The 8,992-nt window shown below is 28.4% G+C and overlaps 1 long non-coding RNA gene across 1 annotated transcript; it reads left to right on the forward strand.

Annotated features, from left to right (window-relative positions):
* Positions 1 to 548: 548 nt before the first annotated feature.
* On the forward strand, positions 549 to 6,242 carry LOC140675728 (uncharacterized). Its single transcript, XR_012048442.1, has 3 exons — positions 549 to 3,729; positions 3,926 to 4,393; positions 5,706 to 6,242. It is a non-coding gene; the product is annotated as an uncharacterized lncRNA (long non-coding RNA).
* Positions 6,243 to 8,992: the final 2,750 nt, after the last annotated feature.

The following is an 8,992-nucleotide window of genomic DNA, read 5'->3' on the forward strand; positions in this document are numbered from 1 at the left end:
TCATCCGTGATCAACCGTTGATAATGTGGCGATAATTTTTCAGGGGATCAATCATGTAATTTTTGTTTTAGTAAGACAAAAACAAAAAAGTTAAAAATTCTTATTAATTAAGCATTCAAGGATAAGAAATTTTAACTTTTTGTTTCTACCCAGACAACATTATGTCGTCTTAAAGACGTCTAAAAGACATCCTAAAATTGCTAAGACATCTTAAAAGATTATCAGAAAGACGTATTTATGACGTCTTTAAGACAAATAATCTTTACTTATTCGGACAATCTACCCGAAATGTTACAATTTTATTTATTTGGATAGAAACTATCCGAAATGAAATTGATCGAAATGGTTGTTACAATAATCTTATTAGTCGCGTTTTTATATATTTTTGGTAACTCAATTTTAAATAAGAGATAGATACCTCATGCAGCGCTGCATAGCGGTAAGAAAATGAACTTTTTTTTGTCCAAAAAGACATCTTTTAGTCATTTTTTTGCTTTGTCGAGAAAACAACTATAAAAAGATGATGAAAAGATATCTTTTTTAAGATGTCTTTTCGATAAAGCAAAAAAATGTATTATAGACATCTTTCAGATGCATTATAGACATCTTTCAGATGCATTATAGACATCTTTCAGATGGCGTCTCAAATTAAATGTTTTTTTAGACGTCTTTAAGACATCTTAAAAATGACGTCTTAAATTACAATGTCTTTAAGATGTCAGAAAGACGTCTTTTGGTCAAGTCTTAAAGGCGTCATAAGAAAAATGTCTTTAATACGTCTTTAAGACATGCATGTTGTCTGGGAATATTATACATGTATTGTCGCTATCATAATGCTGTAGTCAGCTGTAGACGAAATGGCAAATCATCAGATGTTACCATATTGCTGACAATATAACGTTTCAGTATCTCAGATCGTTTGCTTTAAAAATTTCGTAAATTAATTGTTTGTAATATGCTCTCATGTGGCTGAATTCAGTAGCGCGTTTTAATTCGATGTCAGCAAACGTACAACAAACATATAACAACTCATGCATTGCATTAGTTTGTTTTTAATGATCAATCACGCTTGGCTATCTGGGAAAGTTGTCCAAGAATATGTGGGCAGAAGCAATACTTTGTGCTGCATATGTAATTAACAGAAGTCCAACTCCGTCACTAAAAGAAAACGTTACACCAGCAGAAATGTTTTATGGAAAGAAACCTAAAACCTACAGAACCTAAGAATCTTTGGATGTCTTGCATACTACCACATTCCAAAACAGAAGTCAGAAGGTAAATTTAATTCAAAAAGTAAAGCATGCATAATGATTGGCTATACACACAACGGTTACAGATTGTGGAACCCAGTACAAAGAAAATTAATTACAGCAAGAAATGTAATATTTGATGAAAAGAAAAACATAGAAGATATCAAAGGAAAAACAACAAACATAAAAATAACATGGCTAGAAAGCACAGATGAACGAATTAATGATACTGAGGAAATAGTTGATGAAGAATCTACTGAAATTTTAAATGAAAGTCAAAATGAAACTGAAGAAGAAACAGAAGAAAATGAGGATGAGGAAAACTCAGATAAAAATAACAAGTTAAAGAATGATGTAAAAAAAGTACTAGAATAAGAAAAGCACCAGAACGATATAAAGACTATGATATGACACATTTAGCACTAAGCGCTAAATCATTTGTAAATGAAGTACCTGAAAGCTTAGAAATAGCAAAAACAAGATCAGATTACAAACACTGGAAATCAGCTGTAGATGAAAAAATAAAAGCATTGAAGAAAAACAATACCTGGACTTTAGTAAATAAACCAAAAAATGCAAAAATTATAGATAGTAATAAATGGGTATTCCGATTAAAAAGATATCCTGATAAAGAAATATAAAGCTCGCCTTGTTGCAAAAGGCTTTATGCAAAGAAAAGGTTTTGACTACGAGGAAACTTACTCTCCAATTGCCAAATTGACTACTATAAGAGCTTTGTTAGCTAATAAATCACAAAAATCTTAAAGCTCAGCAAATGAATGTAAAATCAGCGTTTCTGCATGAAACTATAAAAGAAGATATCTATGAGAAAACCTGAAGGAATTGAAGCTAATAACAATCTTGTATGCAAATTAAATAAGGCATTATATAGTCTGAAACAAGCACCATTTAACTGGAATAATAAATTCAACGAGTTTGCTGAAAGTCAACAACTAAGAAGATCAGAAAACGATCCCTGTCTGTATGTAAAACAACATGAAGAAAAAGTCTTATATTTGTTAATATATGTAGACATAATTATAGCTAGTAATGACTTACAAGAAATTAAAAAATTAAAAGATAAATTAATCAAAGACATTTGAAATGACAGATATGGGTGATTTAACACAATTTCTTGGAATAAATATTAGAAGATCAGAAGACGGAATATATCTAAGTCAGAGAAGCTATTTATCAAGTTTGTTACAACGCTTTGGAATGAATGATTGCAAAAAATGCAAAACTCCAGCAGAGACAATAACAAAACTAAATGAAAGCTGCAATAATGAAGATTCAACGGAAATAGAAGCTAAACCTATACGTGAATTAATTGGTTGCCTGATGTATGTAATGCTTGGTACACGTCCTGATCTCAGCATATCTGTAAATCTATGTAGTCGATTGCAAAACAAACCAAACAATCAACTTTGGAAAACACTTAAAAGAATTCTCAGATACATAAAGGGAACTCTGGACTATGAACTATTTTATTGCAAAAATGATAAAACTAAATTAATTGGATACGCAGACTCTGATTGGGCCAGTGATGAAATAGATAGGAAATCAACCACTGGTTTCTTGTTCAAGATCTTTGGAAGCACTGTATGCTGGAATACGAAGAAACAAAGTACAGTGGCTGTATCCTCAACAGAAGCCGAATACGTTGCCCTCGCAGAAGCAGCTCGTGAAGGGATTTAGCTAATAAATCTGCTTAATGACTTTGGCTTTGTAAAAACAACTTTTGTTATTTATGAAGATAATCAGTCATGTATTAAACTAACTAAAAGATGGGAACATAAACGACTAAAGCATATAGATGTTAAATATAACTTTATTAAAAATTTAGTGAATGATAAGTTGATTTCAGTTGAATATATTCCTACGAAAGAACAAACTGCGGATGTACTAACAAAAAATTTAATTGGCGAACAGTTTGATAAGTTTAGATATAATTTAGGATTAAGAAAAAACAAAAACTAATATTAATGTCTATGCTTCAATTGTGGAGGGGTGTTAGGAACAATCAAACCATATGGATTAGTTATATTGGTAACTCTAGCTGGTTGGTAATCGTAGTTCTTTTTTTTTTTTGTTAAGGTTGCCTGTACTACTAGTTAGTAGGTCGTCTTCTTGCTTATTAACATTATAATAATGATGTATTCTTTTTGTTACGCTCTCGATACAGTTTTATAATAAATACATTTTTATACAGTGCGTAACCTTTTTGGAATATAACCACCTCAACATGTTATTTAACAGCATATCAACAATGGAAAGAAAATGACAAAGAACATATTTTGTTTTCAACAATAATCAACATCAAATTAGCAACTCTATATGAAATACTTCAAACCGGGAACGTCCAATCCAATGCGTTGCACACTAAATTGCAATTTAATCGAAACGAATTTACACTCACCATAGTCAAAAAAGAGCAAATTTTCTAACAAAATTTTTAGGCAGCGGTGAATTTGAGAAGGTAAAGATTAATTTGTTATTGCTTAAATATATATTTGAGGACTTTTGTTAATTTATTAATCGGAAAATTTTAAGTTAAAGGTATTTTTTAATAAAAATAATTCACAAATCAGAATTGTTCACAATTAGTTAAATAATTTAAACTTATTTTTAACGTGTATTTTATCAATTTGTATTAATTGTGAAATATTCTGTAGGTATTTCAAGGAACTGTCAAGGATTTGGAAGGATCAGATACAATGCCTGCCGCCATAAAAATGTTAAGAAAAAATGTTTCTTCGCAACAGATAACGGATTTCTTGCGAGAAGCAAAACTTATGAGCTACTTTCGCCATATAAATGTTTTAAGATTGTTGAGCATCTGTATGGACGCGGATTCACCATAGCTTGTATTAGAATTAATGGAAACTGACTTACTGAAATATTTGAAGGAGAGTCGGACATTAAATCAGTTAGATTCGCACGCTTTACGTCTGCAAGATTTACTCGGCATGTGTGAAGATGTTTTGCGAGATTGTTTCTACTTAGAAAAATTGTACTTTGTGCATAGAGATCTTGCCTGTTGAAATTGCTTAATATCCTCGAGAGACCGCAAAAATCGTATTATGAAAATCGGTAATTTTGAACTAGCCAGAGATATTTACAAGAATCAATATTACCGCGCGGTAAATATATTTATGTATTATAATAAATAAAAATTAATAATACAATTATTTGTGTGTAAAAATAATCAAACTTTGTTTTTTTTTATATTGCAATAATATTAAATATTTGTAAGCTAATTAGAATGTAAGATAAATATCCTGTTTAGGGGAGAATGCTCCGATGTCCTTGACCTTGACATATGTTGTCAAGGTTATCAGTAACGCTTAAAAGGTTTTAACCGTCGCTCGTTGTTTACTAAAAAGTTACATACAAAAATTGTTAAAAATTGACGTTTTTTGCAATTATTTTATCAAATACTGGAAATTTAAAAAAATATTTCAAATAAAAGTTGTAAGTCTCTTCAAAATACACATTTTATATCCTATCCATTTTTATTATACGAGTGATAGTTTTCGAGAAAAACAACGATAAAAACTATAAAAACCTCATACAATATTAATTATAATATTATATATAATATAGTCCTTCTGTATCTGCGCATACACTTTCCTATCCACACAACAAATGGGTTGGGTTAAGTTATTTTTTTGGAAGTAGAGCCCCCCGCAGGGGGGCGGAACCCACTGTATCCACGCATATACTTTTCACGCATAGAAAGTCTATAGCCCATAGTGGGTTCCGCCCCCCTGCGGGCTCCACTTCCAAAAAAAATAACTTAACCCAACTCATTTATTGTGTGAGAAAGATGTGTGTAGAAAGTGTATGCGCGGATACAATGGATTCCGCCCCCCTGCGGGGGGCTCCACTTCCAAAAAAAATAACCTAACCCAACCCATTTGTTGTGTGGGTAGGAAAGTATATGTGTAGAAAGTGTATGCGCGGATGCAGTGGGACTATATTATATATTATGTTATAATTAATATTATATAAGGTTTATAGTCTTTATCGTTGTTTTTCTCGAAAACTATCACTTGTACAATAAAAATGAATAGGATATAAAATATGTATTTTGGAGAGACCTACAACTTTTATTTGAAACATTTTCTTTAATTTTCAGTATTTGATAAAATAATTGCAAAAAACGTCAATTTAAAAAAAAATTTGTAACTTTTTAGTAAACAATGAGCGATGGCTAATACCTTTTAAGCGTTACTCAGGGTGATGACCTTGACAACATATGTCAAGATCAAGGACATCGGAGCATCCTCCCCTAAACAGGATATTTACTGAATGTAAAAAAAGATAAGCTATTTTTATTTGCATATGTATAGAAGAAGAAAGATGAATTAATTTTAACTGTAAATAATTCTTATTTAAAAATATGTAGATAATTTTTGCAAAAAAATTTACTGCGCTAAATTTGTGTTTTAGAAAGGAGGCTTGCTTCCTGTTTGCTGGATGGCACCAGAATCTTTGATTGACGGAATATTTACTTCACAAAGCGATGTTTGGGTATTTGGAGTGCTATTGTGGGAAATTATGTTATTGGGTGAGCAGCCTTATTCTGCCAAAAATAATGACCAAGTATTAGAGTATGTGCGATCAGGGGGCAAGTTGCCGAAACCTCTCAACTGTCCACCGACATTGTACGAGTTACTGCAGCATTGCTGGAATGTGGCAAACAATAGACCAAACTTCGTGTTTTGTCTCAACAATATTGTATCTCTGAGAAACAGCACAGAAGATGCGACAGTAGATTAGCTCAGTAGATATTATCAAATGTGCAGAGATGAATTAAATCGTAATTCTTTTATGTACCTATCAATGCATAGTGTAATAAATGTTTGCAAATTGATATAATGTGGATTAAAAATATTGTAAAATATAGAAAATAGTGTTTTTACTTTTGTTCATCTTCCATAATATAAATATAACATGTATGTATATGTGTCATATATGTGTATGCAGTTTCCGATTGTGTTTCCGCATTTTCTTTATTTTAATTCTAATTTTAAATTATTTTTAAATTCAATTTTAAATCATTTTAATCAATTTTCAGAAACAAAGGATTTTTGCAACTTGTGGACTCGATTACATTCAATTAATACGACATACTTTTAGAATTGCATCAAAATTAAAGGATAGTATATTAAAGTCTTACCTAAAATTTTTATTTTAATTTGAAAAACGGAAGATAAAGTATTATTTAAATATATTTAAATAGTATTCTATATCTTATTTTTATATAACAAGAAATACATTTTTAAGTTATATTTTATTTAATTATTTTAATTTAAAAACCATCAGGTTTTCATGATTCACTCTTTATAATAAGATTATATATAGTTAAATGAATACGAATTGCTTGTTTAGTAGGTTAGAAAGAATGGTTCTAATCCACTTTTTTCATTAGAGTGAGAGAGAAGCTTTGTGAAGTGGGAGAGCTAGATAAACATCTGAAAGGGGTGGTGTTACAAGAGAGAGGTATGATCACAAATTTATATAAAAAAATAATAAGTTTGTTTTAAGAGAAACGTATTACAATTTTACCATAAGTTTATATAAGAAAATTATAAGTTATAAGAAAAACGTCATAATAATATAAGAAACGTTATATAAAAATAACATTTATATTTTATATGTTTAGTTATATTATTAATAAAATATTATAACTGTTAAAAAAGTATAATAAATTAATAAATTATATTTACTTAATTAAAATACATATTAAAGAAATCTTACACTAATTGTAATAATAATTATAATATTAATTTCTAACAAATTGCACAATCTATTATCACGAGATATAGTAAAGTATAATTAACAATTTTACATTAAATATTAAATTATATGTCACACATCAGACTTTTGTAAAAATAAAACTTTACTATTTTGTTATATTTTTAATTAACCAGGAATGTATAAGTAATAAAAATTATAATACATTTATATACAAATCCGAATGTACCAATAGTTTTATATATTGTTGTAAAAAAAAAGGCCAAATTTGGAGAATAATAAAACGTTTATTTTATTTCTCTACATTCCCGATAATAAAACAATAGCAACATGAGTTAAAATATATTTATATAATTTAAATACTCCATGTGTAATTATACCCAATGTGTCAAAAAGGTTGATAATATGACAGTATCCTCGTCCGTGTTGATGATAAAGTCATCTCGTCTAATTTAAATCCGTTTTACATCATAAATTGTAAACGAGAAATAATGACCTTTATGGATTTATATGCACATGCACGACAAAGTATTATTAAAAATGACCAGCAATGAATCAATTTGTGTGAATATTAAGTGAACCTCCGGGGGCAAAAAATAATTAAAGAACAATCACATCGATCATTTTTATATATTGGAAGTTATTATACGAGACCGGAATAAAGTTAGCTCTGGAAAATCGAATTTCTTCTAATAATAAAGATATCATTAGATAAATAAGTTTACTACTTTAAAAATATAAAATTCTCTGTATTAAATATGTCTATTATTGAGGATAAATCTAGCAATTTCTTTACGCAACAAAGAATAAATAAAGTTTACTTTAAAAATTCAATAACTGTAATTTATAGTTATAATAAATAATATATTATCCGTTTCTTATTATTCAATCATGTTCTTATTTAAATATTTTGACAAACTATTAACTGTCCTTCATATAATATATTATACGATATGTTATAATATACTATAGAATATATTATACGCATTATTTTGTATTAAGTTGAATTAAATTATATAAAATACACTAATTATCGATTTATTAGCAGTTAAATAATTTGATCACAAAAATCATTATAATTAATTATAAGAAAGAGTCTTAAAAAATAACACATTAAAAAATAAACACTAAATTTATACATACAAGCATAAACTTTACGTGTTACAAAGTATCTGTCAAGAAGCGTGAAGAAACATTGAGTTAATTAATATATCTGAATCATTGAGGAGATCGTATAAAATTATAAAACATTGAGTGTTACTGGTTGCTTTAGTCAAGAATCACGTCAAAGGCCATCGAGTACAAACATCTACAAGAAAAAAATATTATTATGTTAAAAACGTTAAAAACATTATGTGTTTTATTAAAAGTGTTAATACTAATGAGAGTGACAATCGCGATCTTGGGAAATCTGGAGGATGGTGTAATTCCGGAAAGCTTTCGGGAAAGTATTTTTATACATTTTCTCCGATCTAACTTTAGGCCAATAATAAATTTTTACACAAATAAAACTAAATGTCATACATTGCAGATAACAGATTACTTGTTTTAATGATTGTATCCAAAGTACATAATTAAAGAGTTTAATGATATAAGAAAACATATATAAAATTTGTTAATTTTGCGTCACACATTTAAAAATCAATGTCATATAATATACTACAAAATTTAACTTTATGAAAACGGTATATTAAAATTTAAATGTAAAAATAAGAATTTAAAAATTTTTAATATAATTTAATTATTCAATTGATTCTCTGCTACACTGCTGATAAACACATATGTGATACTTTTGTTAGACATAATGTTTTTATTTTTAGAAATATTTATTTATATTTATTAATTTTCATATAAAACTTACAGTACATTATTTTTCCTTCAGCGAGATTTTAATGTAAAAATTCAAAATTTTTGAGTTAAAATAAATTACATCACGAAACAGCTACTAAATTCAAAGTAAAAGATTGACGCAATGAAAT

This window comes from Anoplolepis gracilipes, unplaced genomic scaffold (genome assembly GCF_047496725.1).
Source record: "Anoplolepis gracilipes unplaced genomic scaffold, ASM4749672v1 Contig18, whole genome shotgun sequence".
Taxonomy (NCBI): Eukaryota; Metazoa; Arthropoda; class Insecta; order Hymenoptera; family Formicidae; genus Anoplolepis; species Anoplolepis gracilipes.